General features: G+C 45.6%; 1 protein-coding gene across 3 annotated transcripts in view; it reads right to left on the reverse strand.

Annotated features, from left to right (window-relative positions):
* The window catches only part of RAB9A (RAB9A, member RAS oncogene family), a 47,226-nt gene that overhangs the window by 2,976 nt on the left and 20,318 nt on the right, over positions 1 to 23,932 (reverse strand). The window contains exons 1-2 of one of the 3 annotated variants that reach the window (XM_006266057.4): positions 11,200 to 11,307; positions 3,359 to 3,391 (exon numbers count right to left, since the gene is read on the reverse strand). The gene's annotated coding sequence lies outside the window, so the exon portion shown is untranslated. Of the gene's footprint in view, positions 1 to 3,353; positions 3,392 to 11,199; positions 11,308 to 23,932 lie in introns of those variants that run through there. The other 2 variants (XM_006266056.4, XM_059720915.1) reach the window with 2 other exon arrangements.

Raw genomic sequence — 23,932 nt, forward strand, 5'->3', positions numbered from 1 at the left:
TTCCTTCTAGTGCCTGCTCTCAACCATCTTGGGAGATGAGGTAAGGGCAGGGGGTCTGGACAGGAAGCAGGCACTGGAAGGAGGAACCTGTATGCTACTACCATCCCTGGCCAAGCCAGGCTCCTTGCACAACCTTCCCACTGCATGAGTCAGGAGCAGTTTTGGAGCTCCCCCTGCATCTAGATTAGACCAGGATACTACTGCTCCCAAGCTCCCAGCTGGAACAGTCTGTGCTCAATTCTAAGAGGAAGCCTTGTTTTCCCCCATACTGCACTTGCAGCGAAGTGTTGCACAGACTTCAAAAGGTCATTTAGTCCAACTCTTTGCTCAAGGCAGAATATTTCATATCTGAACCATCTCAGACAAATGGTTTTCAATGATGGAAATTCCCCAATGTCTCTTGGTAGTCTGTTCCGATGCTAAACCACTCTTAGAGAAAAAACAAACAAACAACTTTCCAACATCTAACCTAAAACTCCTTTCTTACAATTTAAGCCCATTACTTCTTATCCTCTCCCCTATAGCATACAAAAGATTGTAAGCATTTGTTTTATGCCTGTTTTATCAAGCCTTAATTTTTTTCCAGATTAAACGATTACAATTCTTCCATCTTTTCTGTGTCACTTTCTAGACCTCTAGTCATTTTTGTTTCTCTCTTCTGAACTCCTTCCAACTTGTCTGCCTCATTCTTGAAATACAGTACCCCCTATACTGGATGATACTCTGGCACTTGTTGGATAAGTTTGAAGAGCTTATCTTAGGCTCTTATTGTACTGATTTTCTAGGACAATTCTCACTAACTAAATTTTTTTTCAGTGGATATGCATTAAAAGTCGGAAGGGAAAGGAGGTTTTTAGTTCCCTTAATAGTAACTGCCTTCACAATATTGGTCACTTTAGTACCACAATTCATTTATAAAAGAATTAAAAATTATAATGATAATTTGTCAAAAACAGTGAAAGCTGTAGAAATAAAGAATGTGCAATCATGTCTGTTCTGCTCTATTTTATAATTTCAGTTAAACTTATCAAATGTGAGCCAGCAATAAAATACTTCTCTTAAACCAATGTCATTCTATACATTAAGTATTTATATTTTGCTATTCCTACCTTATTGTTCCACTCCAACACTTTGTTAATAACATTTAAAACATAAATATTTAACTAGAGTCAAAATATAGGCAATGACTACATTAACAATTTTATCAAGTTCTCTCGCCATTTTGTACCAATGGTGGTAGAAAGGCTGTGTGTATAATTTAGTTTCACACACACATTCTTTAGTACATTTCATGTCATCATTAAACTGAACTATACATTTTTTTTTGCAATTTTAATAAGTTAAATTACATTTTAATCAGCAATCCTAGCCACTCAACCCTACAATTTCTATACCAGCATAACTACTCTTCATCTGTATGACAATTAGTAAAGGTCAAAGCAGTTCAGACCAAATAAGCCTCATTCTAGAAGAGTTACATGGCCATGAGAGTATTCTCTTCTAAAAATACTGAAATCCCCAGTTCTGGCTGGCTGTATCAGCTGGCAAACAACTGTACAGAATCAAGGTCCAATATAAGCTGGTATCTAACGGTGTACCTCAAGGTATAATTCAGGCCCACACCAGAATCCTGTAATTTCAGGAATGTTCTTGTTCCTTCTATCTTGAGCTTCTTCATAGCATGCACAAGGCTTGGTCTTAGGACCTCATTTACAATAAAAATGAAAAAAACCCCTGACGTTTTAACTTAATTAGGAGCCTTAAGGTAGAAAGGTTTCTAGCAAGAGAGAAAAGACAGCCTTTTCTGGACAGAATTTGATGAGCAACTTATAAATTTATTCAATCTTTTCACTTAGAAGCAATACTTTAAAGGTAAGCCTACTCTTAAATTAAAACACTTTGGTAAGCAACACATTGGTAGTAGAATAAACAATTTCCTTTCACAAAACTACAACCTGGATAAGTACTTAACCATAACCACAATCCTGTAAAGATGTTTAAGCAGAAGAGTCACTGTATGGACATAAATAGTCTTACTGAAGTCTACTGGACAGCTCACTCATGTATGCTCTGAAGTCTTTACTGAATCAAAGCCTATACTATATGATTTTTAATTAGCTAGTTTAGATAGTTTCTGCCATGCTTATTAAAAAAAAAATTGTTTTTAAGTAGGGTAATTTAACCAAACCTCAGTTTGTACATTGATTTTTCTTTCCAGTTGAGTGTAGTAACTTGGAATGCTTATCTCTGCAGAGAAGAACAAGTTCAGGGTCTCTAACATCCTTAATGCAAGGACAACCCAAATACAAAACTGATAAGCAAACAACTCATGCTATTATTTGCAACCAGCACAACCTGGTTAAATATGCTCATCTTCCAGAAGTGAAAAATGCAAATGGTTCAATAAAACTATTCTCTTCCATCAGGGTATGCAACAAGAGTTAAATGTTACTTATTTCTTCTTTAAAAAAACCCCAAAAAACAAAAAAAAAACCAACACAGTGCCCAAATCATTTAGGGGTATCTGTACATAAGCATGGAGGCAGATTAATTGACTTTGCCGGAACATGGTAATTGCCACACTCCAGCAGTCTCCTACGTCTTGTGCATCAGCATCCCTATGCTTAAAACAGGCTATGGGGTGCTTGGACTAAAGCTTGTCAAAGAAGCTTTAGTTCAAGCACTGCTGCTGCCATTTTTGAGCACAGAGATACTGATACAAGAAATGCAGAGGTGCTTGCCTCCCGGCCTCCCTGGAACATGTGTAAAAAGTACCCTAGGAGATTAAATATGGAATTAGAAACATTACTGAAGTTATCGTAGGTATTTTTCACACACAGCTTGGTTTAAAGTCTACAGTGTTTTCAAGTTACTTAAGCAAACTTTCTGGTTTTGGGGGGAGTTTTTTTTGCAACAAAAATGTAATCACTAACAAAAGTTTACTAAAATTGTAGACCCAAACATGTCTACATACACATTTAAGCGTTCACAACCATGTGATTAGAAGTAAGTAGCACCTTAAGTCTTTACAGGATCTTTAGAGGGATTTATTTTCAATATTCTGGTTTTAGTCACACGAATGTTATAGAGATAAATATGTAAAACCTCCCAAAATAATGCATCCTCTTAAATTTATTAGATAAAATTGAAAAGTTGCAATATTAAGAGTCTTCTAATTTTAGAGCCAATGTTAAAATCAATAAAGAACCCCACAATATAAAAATATTAGATTTTAACTACTCTACCCTGTTTAACATGTGATATTCTGTTCATATTTAAAATATAGATAAATACCTGATATAGCAGCATATACAAAGAGAAATCAACGTTTTCTACATCAAAAAGATACTTACTTTACCTTAATTGTTCAGTTTAAATCATCATTCAGCATCTGCCAATGAAAAAAATATTTCAATTTCCCATATGGAAAAAAAAATTTAAACCCATTTTAAAAAGTAGCAAGACCCATCTTTTCAAACTTGTCAAGAGACTGTAGATCTCAACTGTAGCTCACTTCATACCAATTGGTTAAAGGCAGGTTAAAGACATACCCAACCCTTCCCACACCTCAACCACACCCACCCCACCACATGCACCCACACCCTCACACACCCCACCCCCACAAACTCGCATGCGTCCAATAGTCCCACACTGACATTTAAAGTCTTTTTCCCCACATTCCACACGTATACACCCCAAACTCACCCCACCCACACATACACCCCTCCTACACCCACACACACATGCCCCAGCCACCTCCTTCCACACAACATACAAGCAAATCCCAACCCCTAAAAGGAGTACTTCCTGGACAAGGGGAGAGTCTCGCAGTAGCAAGGGTCAGGGGTTAGGGGGGTGGGACTACCCTTGCAGCCCTCGATTCCTCACCAAACCTTATTTTGGCTGGGGGGGATGCTTAACAACTGCCCACCCCTGCTTTAAGAGAACTAAAACTTTAAAGTAGCGCAGTTGCCTCTTAAGTAAGATGAAAGGCAAGTAAGATTCACAAGTCGAGCACCACTGTACTAGAGCTTCTTAACCTCCTCCCTTCAGGCCAAATGTTGCCTCCTGACCTTGGAATCCTGCCCATGGGCTCCCCAAGGGTTGGGAAATTTGTCAGCAGGGGAGCAACGGCAGTTAATACCACCATCTCCCCCCCCACCAAAATCCCAAGCACTAGGCAATGTGTCCTAGCCAAGCCATGATCCTCCCACCACAAAGTCAAATTGGAAACCAGGCCACGCCACGCCCCCCCCCCCCCCCCCCCAATGGATCTGGGCCACACGTTTCTTCCAACCCAGCCAGGTTGGGGCCAGGCCATGTACCTTTCTTCTCACAGGGCTGGGGCAAGCCCCCTTCCCCCACAAGGGGGCTAAACTGCCCCCACCCCACTCCTTGCAGCTGGATGGGGCCTCACCACACTGGCCTGATTGAGTCCACTAGCTGGATCTAGCCTGTGGAGGGACTGGGCACTGCTCATCTAGCCCACTAGATAAAAAGGCTGAGAACCACAGTTCTGGTAGATGAATGTAAACAGGCTAGTACAAGCTGCCAGTGTTTCTGTAATCTATCTGATCATAGAAAGAACTAGCCTCATAGCCAAAAACTGCCAAAGTTTACAAAAAGACAGCTATCTGCCAGACTAAACTTTTGACTTAAAATCAAACTTTATTTGCTGTCATTAGCTGAGTCAGCTATCATGTGATGTGCAGATTCAACCCATGTTGAAGTTAACTGTGCCACTAACAACCACCTTTGGGTGCACACACTCCAAAACAACAGCTTTCAACCAGGAGTCTTCACAGGTGGCTGGACTAGTTTAAAAAAGGGGTAGGGGGTGGAAAAGGTGTGCGGAAGTAATACATCAAAGAAGGAACCTTGTCTGCCTATGTCCTTAGACCAACACGGCTAAAACTTACACCCCTACATCAAACAATGCATTTAATGCTTTAGAGTAGCTAAGAATCCTGAAATGAAGGGACACTTGTACTACTTAGTCCAGGGGTGTTCAACCTTTGGCCCACAAACCAGATCCAGCACCCACCACCATATTATCCGGCCTGTATGCTAGATTGGGTGCCAAGGAGCCCAATCCCTGTACACAGGGTCCAATCCAGCCTCCAGACATGCGCCATGCTCCACATCTGGCCCACAAGGCCAAAAAGTTAAGCACCCAAAACTTAGTGCACTCTTAACAGATTTTCAAAGAAATAAGTAGTATGATATATTGTGTCTGCGCATGTAATTTATAAGACAATGCACATGCTCCAAAGCAATTCAGTTCCAGTAAGAAGTGTCAATAATTCACATCAATCCAAGGCTATCAAATTTACAAGACTATGGGTCCACAAAAAGTTCCCTGATATTCCTTTACTAGCCAAACTGCTTTGGGATCTCTATTCTGCTTCAGCAGGAAAGCGCTATAGTAGGATTTCTGGAAGCAAATCAGAATAGCCATTTAGAAGTAGGACACAAAAATAGTATAGAAAGAATGTATATTTATGATGAAGTGAAACTTTTTTTTTTTACCACTTTCAGAAGGTTATATGAGAACAAAGAGAAATTAAAGCCACAGGTTCCTCTTAAGATACATACAGGTGCTTATGAGGCTATGGTACAGTAAAATCACAACATATAATCTAGTAAAATTAGATACTTAGATCATTATAACAGCCTATAAGAAGTGCCAGTTTTGGAACATGCTATACATGAAAAGCCAATCATATACACCTACACTAGTATCTGAAATAAGAACTTATTTATAGCCAAACTCAATTCTACAGACTCCATCATGTCTTCTAATAAGAGTTTTCTTCACAAAAGAAAGCATTTTTCCTGTAATGTTTATTTGAGAATTTTAACTGTCAAATGGCAAATAATCCAGTAAGAACCTTTCTGAGGTGGTTGCGATTCTTTTTTTGTCAAAATCACCCCTCATATAAATGGTGCATGAACTCCAAGATTCTTAAAATATACCTAAATGTGTATACAGTTATACAACTATACGTGCAATATTACTGAAATCGATATTTTTAAAAACAGAAATTCACAATTCAAGCCTTTATTCAGTCCTGCAACCGTGCAAAGATTTATAAGTTTAATAACGATTAAGAACACAAATGAATTTCAGGATACTTCATATCCTTGACAATACTGTAAGATGGAAAAAGCCTGTTCCCTGTGTTCGGACTGAGAAAGAGGATATTCCAGAAAGGAAAAAATGTAACAGTAAAAGCTTTGTTATCCAGCACCCACGGGGAATGGAGAGTGCCAAATAACAAAATATGCCGGATAACTGAGTGGCCTGAACAGGCGCCTGTCCCGCCATGTTTGGGGTGTTGTCACCCCTCCCACCATATTGCTGCCCCTCCCATGGGCTCTGTGGGACAGGGAGGGGGGACTCACGCAGGCTACTATGCCCCTGGGCCGTGGGGGCTTGGCTCCACGAAACTTGAAGTGCCACGGTGGACACTTTCAGTTTCACTTTTCTCTTACAAGCCCATACAAGCCAGCATGCTGGTTAACAGAACATGCCGGCTTATAAGGTACAAGTTAACACAGCTTTTGCTCTACCAATATTTACTGACTTTAAAATACATATACATATTGGCACATAGCCCAGATGTAGGGGAACTATCCAGAACTACTTTTAATTCTTAAATGAATAAGTGTTAGGTTCATAGTGATCCTCTAAAACTAAAGGATGATATTTAGTCCTTTATGACTCTAAACACTTATTTATTGTTAAACTGCATATTCCCAAAAAGGCAGAGTAGGGAAAGGGAGAGGTGATGAGATGATTTACAACTTTATCATACTAAATTGCTTTTACCAGAATTGATTTACCTTTCATCCAATTAAATGTTTCTACTTTAGAACAATCAAACAATTTTAAACCACTGCATTATAAGGAACTTTGCATTAACAAGCAAAGGATTTTAAAGAACTCTAAAAATATAAAGGGATACACCTACAAAATCTGTCCATAAATGTTATGTTAAATCGGGGTGGGCAAAATGGGGGATCCAGCCAGCAACCGGACTTCATTTCCCAACAGCCCCTGCCTGCATTGCTGCAGCCAGTTTCCATGGACACCCCAGCAGGCACAGGCCAGGGTTTCCCTGGAGACTGGCCCCAGCAGTGCTGGCAGGGCATGTGACTGAGCCAGGGCAGAGGTACCGTCCACTGCCTGCACACCCCTATCCAGGGCATGCAGGCAGCAGATCGCAGCTCTGCCCTGGTTCTGGACCATGCCATCACTGCTGCAAGATCCTTGCCCTGGCCACGGAGCAGCTCCCTGCCCAGCCACATGCTCTACCAGTGCTGCTGGGGCTGGTCTCCATGGAAGCCTGGCCCCATGCTGTCACTATGCGACTGCTGCTGGGGTCTCCATGGAAGCCAGTTGAAGTGATGCCAGTAGGGGCTGCTGGGAAATGGAGTCCACCACGGGCCCAATCCAGCCCATGGCCAACACTTTTGCCCACCCTTGCATTAAATGGTTCACATTTTAGATGCACCACCACACGACTTGACTAGGAGCCTTTCCTTTTATTTGAAAGACTTGAGTATATTCTAAGAAAACTGAGGCAAAGAAAGGATCAGTGACTTGCCCTAAGACATTAAAAGTGTGTTATAAGTTTAAAAATAAATAAATAAAGGGAGAAAAAAGTCATAATCCTATAATTCAAACTCCCTCAGTCACTTATCCCCATTGCTCGTAACTGGGAGACACTTTACCCTACTGCATTTGGTCTTCTGTGGTACATCAGACCTTAGTAAGTATCCTTCATTTATCATGAGCTTAAGGACCTCCAGCCACTTGGCTCTATAGTCTCTAAAGCAGAGGTAGCCACCCTACAGTAGAAGTGCCACAAGAGGCACAAGCAGCCTCTGTGTGGCACTGCAGATCAGGGGGAGGACAAGCAGAATGCCACAGAAAGCAGAGCAGCAGATTGGGAAGGTTGGCACTTGGGAAATGTGAAAGCCTAATTTGTGACACCTATTAAAAACATTAGCCACCACTGCTTTAGAAACTGAAAAGTCCCCCCCCCCCAACACCAGATGCCATACTTGTCCACTGCTTCCCTATCATACTACTGTACACGTAGTTTGTACTTTCTTGTGGAGAGCTTCTCATCACATGGGAGATGATCTGGACCTCCATCATAGCACCTGGCTGCATCTACTATCAGGGTGGATTTGATTTAAATCACTGGGGAGGAAGCCTCAATTTAATCCTTGTTTTCTACAAAAGTTTGCATCTACGTGTGCCGTTTTAAGGAGCATTAGACATTAAGGCACATTAAGGGTGCAGGGTCTATATCTAGGCACCCTTAATGCACCTTTAAAATGGTCATTTTAGGCTAGTTGCACCTAAATTTGATACCTGCAAAAGCATGGATAGCTAAAGTGCCTTAGCATGTCTACACATGTGTTAAGGCACATTAACGCTGTGGACATTGACAGACTTGGGATTAACTTTTGTCCTAAATCAGTCTGTGTACCACGTTAATATGCCTTAGCATGTACATGTGCAGACACATGCCTAAATCGCTTTAACGCGCATTAGGTAAATGCACATTACGTTTAGGCATGTGTAAAAGCATGTGTAGACATCCTCAAAGTGCATTCTTGTTGTTCGATATCCTTTATTCATTTAACTTCTTGAAACTGCACTTTTAGAGAAAGGTAAGGGCTTGACTGTGTACACAAACTTGAAGAGAGACAATAGGGTAGGGTAGGTAATCAGGTCTGTTCTCTCTTATCTCCATATACTGCTGTTAACAAGGATGTTATCTCTGGAGACACAAATCCACAGTTTGAGAACTGAAATTAAGCATCACAGAGATACTTAATAGGATCTTCTAGACTGAGCACTGAGTCCCACTGGGTACAGCGGTTTTCTTTACACTTTACTACTCTATAGTGGAACCTTCAGGAACCCCATGAGATTGGACCTCTAATATTAGTCCATGGCCTGTTGTGACCCATTTCTAAAACTTTTCTAAAAAGGAAAGTATTGTCTCAAATAGTATATACAGTAAAATCCCTGTTATCTAGCATTTGAGTAACTGGAACACTCTATAAACTATAATTTCCAGCCAGACATAGGCTGGGGAGCTCACACATGGCTGCTGCCACTGCCACCCACCACCCTGTGCTGCAGCCACTCCGTGTGCGGCCACCCGCGTCCCCACCCCAGCTGCCACTCTGTGAGAGCCTGAAAACCACCGGCCTCAGGTAATCAGCATTTTTAGATACCCAGCACTCCCCATTAGTGCCAGATAACAGAGACTTTACTGTAATTAGAAGTTATAATCCCTACTTCACAGATTTCATAGACATTAGGGCTGGAAGGGACCTCGGAAGATCGAGTCCAGCCCCCTGCCCCAGGAGCAGGAAGTCAGCAGGGGTCATAGGATCCCAGCAAGAAACACATCCACGTTTCTCTTGAAGGTGTTCAAAGTAGGTGCTTGAACCACCTCTGGTGGCAGACCATTCCAGACCCTGGGGGCTCGGACAGTAAAGAAGTTCTTCCATATGTCCAGCCTGAAACAGTCTTGCAGGAGTTTATAACCGTTGGACCTTGTCACCCCTTGGGGCACTCCGGTGAACAAACATTCCCCCAGATCCTGGTGAATACCCCTGATAAACTTATAGGTGGCCATCAGATCTCATGATATAATCTTTGAGCTTTAACATATCTTAAATTAAAACGACCTTTATTTAGGTTTATTTTTTTAAAGCACCTTAAAAAAATTGTTTTAATGTGATTACATCAAAAAATCTGATTTAAATTTAAAAAAATCAATTTTTTTATTAAAAAAATTTGCTGATTTTTATCCACCCTGTCTACTATACATGCATTTACTGGTCTAGAAAAACTGGTGCACTGTATTGGAAGAGGCCCAATATTATAGAGCAGATGCAGCTCAAGTAATAAACTGCATAGTAAAATAAAACTGGAATAACATTAAAACAAATAAAAATAAGAGAGAGAATAAAATAAACTTGGAATATCAACTTAGATGAGGGTTCCTGCTTACAACTAAAATGAACAGATCTAGCAGAGACACTGAAAGATTTTTCCTCCCGTGTACATTTATCCTTACAACTTCTGGAGAAAGACTTATAAAAGAGTTTTAGCAGAAAAGTACACTGGATGCTACAAAAAGGTTTAAAATAAATGTCTCTAGTCAATAACTCCTTTTCCAAGGCTGCCTTTCCTGCTCCTCTCTCTCTCTCAAATAACACTTTGTACCAAAATGATGCTGGTTTTATACAAGTCAGGATGGTTGTTGGCAGCCTCAATGCTGAAAAACACTGACACTTACTTGGCAAAGTTGTGGGCTGCAATGGGATGGGGAGTGAGAGAGTGAGGTTGGTAACCCTGTCTGCAGACTCAGGAAGATGACAGTGTCCTGGCCTACAACCTAGAAGTATTTTGTCTTCATGCTCTCATTTAATTTAAATCAGCAAGGGCTGCTACTGCTGCAGGCCCCCTCTAAAACTCCCCTTTTTTCTGCGCCTGTTGTGTGGCACAGTCCCTAGCACAGCCCCACTAGTGTGGGACCTTGCAGATCGCCCCTCCCGATCTGGCGATTTGAAAGTTATTCTGCAAAACACATCCCCCTTTTAGGAACAAGACAGCATTCTGCTCTTGCTCAACCTTCAACTCGCCCAAAGGAACGATTCCCAGAAGATCAGATATTATGTCTGTCTCCTTTGCTGCCCTGGCACCCAAAATGCCCTGCCACAGGAGTCTGAAGGTCTCTGCAGCAGGGACTTGCAACCCTACGCCACAAACAGAAAGTTTCTCCTGGCTTTCCCCAACCACGGAAGGGAGAGGTTGGCCGTGCCAAGCAAGGGAAGAACCGCACTCAAGGTGCCTTGCTCAGTCAGGCCGCAGCCGTCTCTGCTACGTGGGAAAGGACTTAAAAAAAAAGGAAAAAAAAATCAGGGGAGGCAGCGTGAAAGGCAAATTTTGGGGATTTTTCCCCAATTGAAAGTGCCATACACACACACGCACACATACACACGGGGAATGAGTGGGGGACCGGCCCCGCAGTCACGGGATCCCGGTCACGCCAGCGGCAGGCGGGGGAAGGGGGACGGTTGCAGCTGCCCGCGCCGCCGCCGCCGCCCCCGCCGGGGGAAGGTTTTGGGCGCCGGCTTGGTCCGGGACGGGGCCACCGTTACCTGCCCGCGAGGTGGAAGCGGCCGCCGGCAACACCGGCCCGCGATGCACAGCTGCCACCGGCCGGGGAGGAAGGAGGCGCAACATGGCGGCGGGGAGGGGCGGGGCCTCGGGTCACGTGAGCGGTGCCCGGCCCCACCTCCCGGGTGGGGGAGGGGCTTCCGCCTGGCCCCGCCCCAACAGCCGGGCTCTGGAGTGGGGGGGCAGGGCCGTACGCTTCCCGCGCCTGTCCACTCCCCCGTTGCTCAGCACCACACACCGCACAGAGAGAAAACAAGACACACAGCACAGACAAGACATAAACATACACTATACACACACACAAATACCCACAGACACACACATGTACTGATACCTACAGACACCAGACACACCCACACAGAAAACAACAGAGACACACAACACAGACAAGACAAACACACACAAATACTCACAAACACACATCCACAGATACCCACAGGCAGACACACGCACACACACACAGATACCCACAGAAACACGCAAGACAGACACACACATACCCACATGAAGACACACATGCACAGATACCCCCCCCCCCCCCACACACACACACACAGGTTCACTCAATTGGACATCCTAGTGATGGGAGAGAGAGATCATTTAGGCCTTAAATAATTGGTGTTTACTTTCAAAACACATTAGATGACTTTCTTGGTTTGGTCTCTGGCTAGTTTGGAGATACAACCCTTAAATAAGAACCATGTTAAGAATTTGTCTTGTATTGTTGCCCCTTTTCCCATTACAGATATTTCATTCTGAGGTTACTGCCTCACCCACCACCATCAAAAGCTGAGTAGCAACAACTGTCTAGTGCCTTGCAAGCTGCACAAATGGTTACAGGAAGTCTGGATCTATTCTAAACTTTATACACACATACAAGCATGGGAATCTCACTGGTCCAAGAGAGTAACTGGGCCTCAAGATTTAACTCTATGCAAAGAGCAAGCCAGAAAGCACAGTCCTGCTGCTTGCACAGCTCCCTCTTGACAACTGCCTCTACCCATAACTTTGCACAATCAAACATTATTGACACATATCCTGTCTCCCTTCAACAGAACTATGTAATATCTTTTGTCCCAAAGGATTCCAAAACACATTATAAATTGTATACTACAAATACCAGTTAAATATAACCACCTCGCTGGTTATAAGCAGGGATCCTGGTTTTCTCTGACTTAAAAAAATCCCCAATTTTCAGATTTAAAAAAGTAATCCCAAATTCACATTTTTCCATGATTAAAATGAGACACCACTATATATATATATATATATATATGTATGTATGTATGTATGTATGTGTATACACACACACACACACACACACACACACACACACACATACACACTAGCTAATTGCCCGTCATGAATGACAGTGTTTCTGGGAGTGTTTACATGCCTCTCCCTCTCCTGCCCCCTGCTCACCCTTCAGGGCTGCCCATGTAAACAGTCCCTCCACCACTGCCACTTCCTCCTCCAGCCTCCGGCACAGCAGCTTCCTCCCCCCAGCCCGCCCACCTCTGCTTCCTCCTGCGGAGCAACAGGGCTTCCCTCCACCAGAGGTGGCAGCGATGGCTCCATCCCACCTCTGCCTTCTCCTGCAGAGCAGCAGGGCTCCTGCCTTCCTGCCGGCAACTCCCTCCCTGCCTGAGGAGGCAGAGCCCCCACAGCCAATTGCCGCTGGCCCTCTTTGCGGCACGTGTGCAGTTGCCCAAAAGCATTACAGACAGACAGACACACAGACAGGCAAACTAAGCCCTTTATTATATTAGAATATGTATATATTAATGGCATTAAATTTTAATAATGGAAAAATGTACATTTAGGGTTACTTTTTTTTAACCAAAAATTGGGGATTTTTTTTTTTTAAATCAGAGAAAACCAGGATCCCTGGTTATAAGCAAACCCCTGTCTCATTCCATGGGCGAGAAATAATTCAGTCAAGGATACTCTGAGGGCAACCACCTGCTCTTATTTTAAAATACTATCAATTCACACTGTACTGAGGACAATGGGAAGGCACAAAATCCCCAGAGACTGAGGAAAGTATTGCTTTTACTGCAACAGTAGCTCCAGGAACACAACTGCAGCACCCTCCTCCTCCCCCTGCCCCAACTTTGAAAGAGTGGCATACACTTCCTGTGCATTGGGACAAACACCACAGCCTATTGCTAATGGCTGCATCCATTCACTTTGAAAATAAGAAATCGCTTATAGCATTAGATTGTGTTGTGTTTCTGTTAAAATAGGTGTCCCCCCAAGTGGTCAGTACTGCAAAGCCCAACTCTTAGGTGCCCTGCTATCCAAAGGAATTCACAACCCTGAATCAGGTGCCCAGATTCCCACTGTCAAGCAGCTTATTAGGAATGTAAGAATGGAGATTCTCCAAAATCAGCAGACAGACTGAGGCCCAAACTAGCCAGCTGGAAGTGCTGAGAAAGGAGGAAGCACCAAAAGCCCTCCCTTGAAAGGTAGTTCAGTACCCATCTCCATTCAGCACTCTCAGCTATAAAGATTCTCCTGGATCTAGCACCTAAATCCCTGTTCTGCATAATTTGTAGTAAGGCCCAAACCAATCCTCAGTCCCTGGTTTGCCATGGTGGCAGAATATGAAAACAATCAAAAGGTGATAGAAAGCAGTAGAGCAATGTCACCAGTGAGAAATTCCCTATGATCATTGTTTGGAGAAGGATTCATGGGCACAAAAAGGAGGTGTACTCAGGCTCTTTTGGTCAGCAGGAAGTGCATGCACCACTAGGATTTTGAGGGAGTGGAAAGGGAAATAAAAAGAGGGTGCAGAAGAGGGGATTTCGGATTACATCTTGCAAAGCAGGGACATCAGTAGGCTTGTTGTGATCAAAGACATGTCTATGCATACATCTCACCATCTTTCTCTTCTTCCTGTCATTGACTGTGCTTGCAAGTAGGTAGGACACAGGAACTGACAGAAATAATTGCTACAGAGAATAGGCTTCTTGTAACTTTTAATAATTTTGCTTGTACAAAAGAACTGTGTTGACAGGAAGAATAGAAGAAATGAGCGACATTGATGTATTTACTCATTCCTCCAGACTTTCTATTGGGTTGCCCAGGTATCAGCTGAGTTTCTAACATTGCTAGTGGCATTGGATTAAGAGAGCTAGAAATTCAGATTTAACTTTATAAGTAAATGTTAAGAGAATTTAAAAAGCTGAATGGGTAGACACCATAAGTCACCACATGTCAGTCACCACATCAGCTTGGCAGTGGTGGGATACTCATTGCTGGGGTCCTATGCTCTGAGCACCCAATGATCAGCACCTCAACTATAGATTTCATAGACTTCATAGATTTCATAGACATTAGGGCTGGAAGGGACCTTGGAAGATCGAGTCCAGCCCCCTGCCCAAGGGGAAGGAAGTCAGCTGCGGTCATAGGGTCCCAGCAAGATAAGCATCCAAATTTCTCTTGAAGGCATTCAATGTAGGTGCATGAACCACCTCTGGTGGCAGGCTATTCCAGACCTTGGGGGCTCAGACAGTGAAGAAATTCTTCCTTACGTCCAGCCTGAAATGGTCTTGCTGGAGTTTATAACTGTTCGACCTTGTCATCCCTTGGGGCGCTCTGGTGAACAATTGTTCCCCCAGATCCTGGTGAACATCCCTGATAAACTTATAGGTGGTCACTAGATCACTCCTGAGCCTGCGCTTTTCCAGACTAGAGTCCCATAGCTCTCAGCCTGTCATCATAAGGTCTGTTTTCCTGACCTTTGATCATGTGCGTGGCTCTTCTCTGGACTCTCTCAAGCTTCTCCACATCCTTTTTGAACTGAGGAGCCCAAAACTGGACGCAGTACTCCAGCTGCGGCCTCACCAAGGCTGAGTACAACGGGAGAATGACGTCCTGAGATTTGCTTGAGAAGCATCTATGGATGCAAGCCAGGGTTTTGCTAGCTTTACTGGCCACAGCATCACAGTGAAGGCTCATGTTCATCTTGTGGTCAATCAAGACCCCCAGGTCCCTTTCATCTGTAGTGCTAACCAGTGTAGCACAGCCGAGCCTATAAGGATGCTGCAGGTTTTTCCTCCCAAGGTGGAGAACCTTGCATTTTTCAGTGTTAAACACCATCAGGTTCTCGTTTCTTGAGCCTGTCACAATCAGCCTGGATTGCCTTTCTGTCCTCAGGTGTGAATGCTTTACCCCAGAGTTTGGTATCATTGGCGAACTTGGCCAGTCCGCTTCTGACCCCAATGTCCACATCATTAATGAAGATATTGAACAATATGGGTCCAAGGACAAAGCCTTGGGGGACCCCACCGGTCACAGGGCACCATGAAGATTGACTTCCATAAACCACCACCCTCTGGGTCTGACCATGGAGCCAATTCCCCAGCCAGCGGATCATGGCAGACCTGAAGCTGCAGTTGGCCAGTTTTGCCAAGAGGTGATCATGAGATAATAGATCAAAGGCTTTTTTGAAGTCAAGATATATGACATCAATCTCTTCTCCCTTGTCCTGGTGATAGGTCACCTGGTCATAAAAGGAGATAAGATTGGTCAAGCAAGACCTACCCTCATCAAACCCATGCTGGCTGTCTCTCAGGATGTTGCTGTCGGCCAGTCTGTTGAGAATGGCCTCTTTAATAATCTTTTCTAACACCTTCCCTGATAGAGGTCAGGCTGATGGGCCCGTAGTTTGCTGGATCCACTTTCCACCCTTTCTTGAAGATAAGCACCGCATTGGCCTTCTTCCAATCTTTAGGCACATTACCATAGTGCCAAGAGTTCTCAAAGATCTGTGCCATGGGCTGGGCTATGATGCTAGACAGCTCCTTGTGTACCCTGGGGTGTAGATTGTCAGGGTCAGCTGACTTGAAGGTGTCCAGCCTCTCAAGGTGTTTCTTCAAGAGGTCAGCATTGATGGAGGGCAGGGAATCTCCCTCACCCAGGCCCCCCTGTCCCGTAGTGAGCAGAGGTGTCCCATGGAACTGATGAAAGACCGACGCAAAGTACCCATTTAATAGGTTGGCTTTTTCTTGCGCGTCGGTTGTCAGTTGTCCCATCTGGTTTAGCAGGGGTCCAATGTTGCCCTTGCTTTTCCTCCAGCTCCCCACATATCTAAAAAAGGACTTTTTATTGTCCTTGATACTTGTAGCTAGTTGGAGTTCAGTCTCAGCTTTGGCTTTCCTGGTTCGCTCCCTGCAGGACTGAACCAGTGCAGAGTATTCCTCCTTGGAGGTAGATCCCATCGTCCATCCTTTGTAGGCCTTTCTTTTTTACCCGCAGGAGGTCTGCTAGTTCCTTGGAGAGCCAAAGGGGCTGCTGTACCCTTTTGCTGCTTTTCCTTGGAGACGGAATAGCATTAGCTTGTGTATCGAGGATCGCTCCCTTGAGGAGCAATGACTCTTCCTGAGCTTCCCTCCCCTTGGGGTCATGGTCCCTTAGGGCCTCAACAACAAGCCTCCTGAGCTTGTCAAAGTCAGCTTTCCTGAAGTCAAGGACTTCTGTATTGCTGACTGACTTGCCAGCTTTACAGCAGATGGTGAAGGTGATCAGCTTGTGGTGGCTGTCACCCAGCTTCCCTTTGATCATTAGGTCACTGTTTAGGTCGTCCTCGGTTGCCAGTATCAGGTTGAGCAGCGCTTTACCTCTCATTGGTCCATAGACCTCTTGTGTCAGATAGAGGTCATCCATGCAGGAGAGGAAGCTTTGCGACCACTTGGATTTAGCCAAGCGCTCTTCTCATGAGATGTCTGGGTAGTTTAATTCTCCCATGACAACCAGGGACCTGGAGCACGCAGCCTCAGCCAGTTCCCTGGTGAACTCCTGGTCAAGCTCTTGACTTCGAGTGGGAGGTCTGTAGTAGACTCCCACCATTGTGTCCCCTGTGCTGTGTTCTCCACGAATTTTAACCCAGAGGGTCTCCAGCCGTCCACCCTGGGCGCCAATATTGGCTTGCAGGGACGTATAGCTCTCCTTGACATAGAGAACTATGCCCCCGCCCCTTTTGTCTACTTGATCTCTCCTGTACAGGGTATAGCTGTTTATACCCGTGGTCCAGTCATGGGTGGAGTCCCACCAGGTCTCCGTTATCCCTATGACATCATAATTTTTTGCGTTAAGCAGGAGAACAAGTTCCTCCTGTTTGTTCCCCTAGCTCCTGGCATTTTGTGTACAGGCAGGCAAGTGTCCCCTTGGGTGCCCTTGCCTTGCCTACCGGTTATTCCAGGCCTGGGGCATGGGTGGGCTGCCTTAAGTGCCTTGGCCTGCTGGCTTTGCAAGGGTTGCTTAGCAGGCCAGCAGTGGCGGTAGTCCCCCCGTTCCCCAGTGGGCTTAAAGGACGGTGGAGCAGGTCACCCAGTTTGGCTGAGAAGAGCCTCCTCCACAGCGGAAAGAGGTGGAGGCCGTCCCTTCCCAGCAGCTTGCTGCCTCTCTCACCCAAGAGAGGACTGTGGTCATGGAAGCCAAAGCCTTCCCGATGACACCAATGCCTCAGTCTCTGGTTCACTACCTTGATCCTCTTCTCCCTCCTCAGTCTGTAGCACGAGACTGGGAGAATTGAAGAAAACACCACCTGTGCCCCCAGACCCTTTAGCCCCACTCCCAAATCCCTGTAGTGCCTCATAACCCAGCTGGGAGCACTCCAAGCAATGTCATTGGTGCCCACATGGATAAGGAGCATGGGATAGTGGTCAGTGGGCTGGAGGAGTTTAGGGATCTTCTCTGCAATGTCTTGGATGTGGGCTCCTGGGAAGCAGCAGACTTCCCAGGCTAAGGGGTCAGAGCAGCAGATTGCCCCCTCAGGCCCCCTCAGGATGGAGTCTCCCACGACAAACACTTTGTGTTTTGTCTTGTGGAGAGTGGGGGCAGTAGCTACAGTAGTGCCCGTGTTGCCTGAGGAAGCTGGCAACTCAGCAAGCTCTGCTGGGGCTACAAGAGGTTCATACCTGTTGCATAGCTCCAGCGGGCCAGGGGCCTTGGGGCCCTTGACTACCTTGGTCCAACCCCTGGGCTGAACAGTAAGGGAGGTCCCCAAGTCCTCCCTTGTCCTGGAGGGAGACCTTGGTCTACCCTCCGCCTCCAGGGGGAGAAGGGCCTGACAGTAGGAGTAGATCTCCTGCTCACAGTCCCTGATGGTATGCAGTCTCTGGACTGCAGCCTGGAGCTCCTCCAGCTGGCGCGCCAGAGACCCCAGTAGGAAGCAGACCCCACAAAGGGAGGTAACGATGTTTCTGGGCCTCAGAGCCTGAAATAATGACAGGCAGCCCCCGCAGCCGAGAGCCAGAGGCTCCATCTGTGTGGAGCCTGGAACCACGGGCTCTGTCTGGGTGGCGGCCTCTGAGGTGCTGGGGGGGTGCCGCAGGCCCCGAGGGGACCCTTAGGCTGTGGTGCGTGCCCATCCATGTCATGCCGCTGGTGGGCTGGTGATGCTGGGACTGGCTTCCCTAGGGTTGGGGTGCACAGACAGGGCTGCAGGCCCTCCTGCTCACCCTCATGCGCAAACTCTGCGCTAACTCACACGCCGTGCAGACAAGCGCACCTGTTTGCACAGCCTGTTCGCGAGGCTCCAGTTGCGTGGCTCCCTGGGGGGCTGGGCAAAGTAGGGGCCAGGGCAAGACCCACCTTAGCTCCGGCTTGGCTGCCTCACTGTGGCTAGGCTGGGGCTAGTTCCTCCCACCAGGGGCCCTGCTTACCTCTGGCTGCTGCTGGGGGTTGGCGGGGATGCTCCGTGGCAGTTGGGGGTCTCTGAGGCCTTTGCAGGAGCAGAGGCACAGCAGATGTGCACCTGCATGTCTCGCGCTGCTCCCAGAGCCCGTCAGGGGTTTTTTTCCTTTGGCAGGTCCTTTTAAATTGCGAACATGCGCAGTGGGCCCACCATCGGAAATCAGCTGTTTCCGGCCTATGGGACCCTACCCGGGCTTCGGGGGGCTGGGCCAAGTAGGGGCCGGGGCGGGGTGAGACCCCCCTTGGCTCTAGCTTAGCCACCTCCCTGTGGCTAGTCTGGGGCTAGTCCCTCCCACCAGGGGTCCCACTTACCTCCGGCTGCTGCTGGGGGTTGGTGGGGGCGCTCCATGGCAGTTGGGGGTCGCTGAGGCCTTTGGGGGAGTGGGGGCGCAGATGCCGGAGCCTGTCAACCATCACTTGATTTTAGCCTACAAGAGGCCGAGAAGCGATGCCTTACAGAAATGTCTTTATAAAGAATGGGGCTGTCTGTTCTCCTGTTGGTTACAGAGGAACAACTCACAGGATCATCATAAAATTCCAGTTTATTAGACGGATGCAAAAGTCAGATCACAAACCTTGGGGCTGATCCCCTCAAACACACACACACACACGCACACACACACACACACACACACACACACACACACACACAGAGACACGCACACATTCACAGTAGCTAGCTATGAACACTAAGAACCGATGTCAAGATATACCTATCCCCAAGCGCTGGAGTCTGCCCTTGATGGCCAGTCGAGGCTTCTTTCAATGCGATGTTTCTTCAAAAGGGGGTCACCGGCTGGTCCTTCTGGCTGGGCAGGCAGGGTGCTGGTCAGGTCAGAGAGGGCATCATTGCTGGTCATTCTTTGCTACCTTTTATCCCTCTCTGGCAGACTTTGGTGACTCCCCAATTTTTGGGTTTACCCAATCCAGGGGTCATTGACCACGTGGGATGTCCCCCTTGGTGGGTGCTAGATGGCAGCTGTCAGCCCCAGGGATCACGTCCACAGGTACGTGCAGTCTTGGGAGTCCGTTGATAAATTTTCATTAATTCACTGCTGTGATTAGTTCAAACTGGGGCTTCTGTACCTTTAACAACGAAGTTTCAGGGAGTTCCTGGCTCTGTATTGATCCTTTCCTCTCCTTAGTCTATGGTTTCCATAGGTGTTAATTGCCGCTCATTAGCTTGTTATCCTGTCTAGCTACTGTGTTACGCAATCAATCAAGATTAATTCAGGGACCCACTCCATACAGAGAAGCTGCAGTTTTTACATGGTACAACTTACTTTTAAACTTAAAATACATTTGTTACAAAGTTAAAAAGCATAGAATATAAAACATAAATGGGTGAAATACCATGGCACATACAACAAATAGACCAAATACAATGGGTGGGGGGGAGGGGAACATACTGATGCAGAATACTATTTTATACCTATAAAAGCATCTACAAACTATATTTTTATTACAAGTCCACCTTATATTCTATAAATAATAATAATAATAATAATAATAATAATAATAATAAAAGAAGAAGAGGGAGGAAGGAAGAAAAGGTAGAAAAGAGAAAGCATCCCCGAAAGGGGGCAAATACTGTAAAAGGGGCTTCTTGCCATATGGCGGGGCTTCACTTTGGAGGGGGGGAGGCAAAAAAAAGGGTTCTTGCTACACTCCCTTTCAAATAAGTAAAGGGTATTCTCCTATGAAAAGCCCTTAACAGTCATGACGCATAGAGGTGCATGGGGGGGGGGGTGCACCCTCTGAGAGCACCGGTGTCCCCCCTGGAAGCACTGGCCAGTTGCTGCAGCCACTCCCAGAAGCAGCCGTAGCCACTCCTGGAAACGGGTGCAGCGATCGGCTGCAATGATCAGCCGTTATGGGATCGGTTGCAGGGGTCCCCCCAGGCAGTGAGATTGGCTGCAGGGAGACCTCCCCACCTGGTCAGTGGGAGTAGTCACTGGGGGGGCACGTGCCCCCCCGACTAAGGTGGCACCAGACCCTTATTAAAAAGATGATGGGAAGAAGTACTTGTGGAATGTTTTGTATATATGCTATTCACTGTACTCATACTCAAAAACAAATTGATTACTGATGTGGGAGGCCAGAATGAGACAAACAAACATTACAAAATTAGTATTTAATGAGATGAAGCAATATTGGGAGGGGGTTTTTTGAGCTTATTATCTAACTATACTAATTGTGTGAGGCATCCCTGTGAACAATCCGTTTAGAGACAACTGGTTGTGCTAGTTATTTTTTCTGGAAAGTACTCAGCAGCAGTCCCAGTTTCCAAATAAGTAGAGCAAAGCAAATGCTCCTCTACTGATTGCCTAAAGAGCAGCACAGACTAATTTTAACATAATAAAAGGAATACTTAAAACTTAATATTACTTGTTGGAATGAAATTCAACAATACTTTTAAGACATGTAAATACATGTAAGTTTTAGTTTTTGGAGCTTATGATTTAGTAAAAAAAATTCTTTTGGATACAATGTAGTGCAATGAACATGTATTCCTAAACAGGGGCAATGCACAAGCGGTGCACGGGGGTGCATGTTCACCCTCTGAGAGCGCTGGTGCACCTCCTGGCTGGCCGCACTCCTTGTGTAGCTGGTGGGCAGGGGGGCAAGCAGCAGCACCAGTGCCCCCCCTGCGAGCGCCAGGCAGGGAGTGGGGCCGCCAGCAAAAGCAGCCGCACCACTTCCGGAAGTGGCCGCAGAGCTCTGGACGTGGCACAGCCGCTTTTAAAGTGAGTGAGATCGGCACCCCTGCAGCCAGCAGAATCGGTCGCCGGGCCCACCTCTCCCCCCCGGCCATCGGGAGACCCTCCCCCCCCCCGGTCACTGACTGGTGTCAGGGGGGGCATGTGCCCCCCTGACTCAAGAGGCACCAGACACCCATGTTCCAGAAAAAAATCCCAGTCTTAATACTATGTTTAATACAATAAAATCCTTACAGGAAAATGGCTTTAAAATGTCCAACACATAGCAGCCACAACTACTAGACTTTCTCATCTGAAATAATCTATTAATATAAGTCTATGCAAACATGTGCTCTGGGTAACTGACATTTATGGATCCATGTGGCTAATGAAAAAATAAACTGGCATATATCATGATATATGGAGCATGAGAGTACTTGTACACGTGACAAAACTGACCTTTAAAGCAACTTACTTGTACTGCTTTAATGGTGTCACTGTTTACACCCTTTTGTATTGCTTTAATGGTGTCACTGTTTACACCTGTGGTGGCATATTTCGTTTTAATTTCATCACATCATACACAAGGCAGTGTATTTCACTATAAATGACTTTGTTACGTAGCAAAAGTTAAACATATCCAATGTATTTTAGTTTGCTACGTAACAAATTGCAATGGTGCATGGAGTGCTGGGAGCCCAGGCATGTTCAAGGAAGCTCAGGCTTGGCCCTGTGCACCATCCCTGCCACCTTCTCCAGCTGCCAACACACCCAGCTGCCCTCCTGCCATCTTGCCGCACTATCCAAGGAGCAAGCCAGCCCATTCCTGGGTGATCCCAGGCAGTGGGGAGGCGGCAGGGGCAGTGCATGGGGCTCCGGAAGCCTGTCAAGCCTGAGCTTCCCCAAGCATACCCAGGCTTTCAGCGTCTCATGCACCATTGGATCAGGCCGGGTGCTGCCTGCAAAAAAAAAAAAGGATCAGACCCCTCACCACTTTTTTCTTTTTTTTTTTCAGTGAAGCCTGCCCGCACGAGCTGCCACCAGGTTACGAAGCCCCCCACTCAGGACAGCTCCCTTCACCTTCTGAAACTTGAGGCTAATCCCCCATGCCTCCTCCCAGCCTGGGGTTGGCACCCAAGGGAGCCTGGAGCTCCCCTTGGCTGCTGCAGGAGCCTGGAGCTCCCCCTGGACTGGGCTGCTCCTATCAGGCTCACTTTGTTCTCGATGCGGGCACACTTGTAGACATGTAAATGCATTTGAGAGATCTTTAATGAGCCTGAATTTTCTGTGCAAAAAAATTCAGAAACATTAATTACATGTGTAGGCGCACCCTCTGACTACCAGCACAGCGCCCAGAAATGTCCAGGTAAGTAGCTATAAAACTGCTATTTAGATGCACAAAGGGAAAACAGAATTCTGCCTGCAGTGTTTACTATTAACCCTGGGCATCAATGTTTTAAATCATGACATTTATATGCAAGACATTTAGGACAATTTTAAATTTTACTGAATATGAATTTTATTTCTCTCTCACACAGAGGTCTGTATCAACTTGTGGCTCTGGGGCAGCTTGGCTTTACAGACAGAATGATTAAAATGCAGCAGTGAAGGGCACAACTTTTCAAGGTATGTTCATTATACTCAATCAGGAAATCAGATTAAACTAATTAAAATTAACAGTGTTTCTTTAAACTAAAAATACTGTAACAAAGAAAATTCTCAAGAAACTGATTTCAGAGTATTTTTTCATAATGGGTCTTTTCCTGCAGTATCTCAGTAGGATCAAGAAAAAATTGAATATTCAAATGACAAACAAATCATTTGTTTAAAATAAGCTCTGGAAAACAATCTCCACAGACTCTGGAGATAGGGGAGATGGGATCATTGATTAGATCTCCCACTTGAACATTCATCTCCACTCTTATTTGTGATCTGAGGGAAAAACCAAACCCTGTTTTACAATTATATATATGAGCAGATTTCTGCTAATAACAGGAATAAATAAGACTGTTAACAGAGCCCATATGTAAAGTAGAAGTGCATGCGATGAACCTCAGCTATCTATATTTATAAACGTTTATTTTGAACAAGTTCATAGTCACTATTGTTTTTACTGTAAGTTAAGCACACATATACAGATTTTGCTGAATGGAAGGAGGTAAGCACTTGTTTTGCTTACCTGGGGCCTTAATGGTATCGAGAACTGGCAGAGTAATCAAAAGGTAATAGTCAGTGGATAACCTCATATCACTACTGAGAGCCTCTGTGACCACCAATTGAAAAAAAATGATGGACATGAAAAAGACACATGTTC

This window comes from Alligator mississippiensis, chromosome 1 (assembly GCF_030867095.1).
Source record: "Alligator mississippiensis isolate rAllMis1 chromosome 1, rAllMis1, whole genome shotgun sequence".
Taxonomy (NCBI): Eukaryota; Metazoa; Chordata; order Crocodylia; family Alligatoridae; genus Alligator; species Alligator mississippiensis.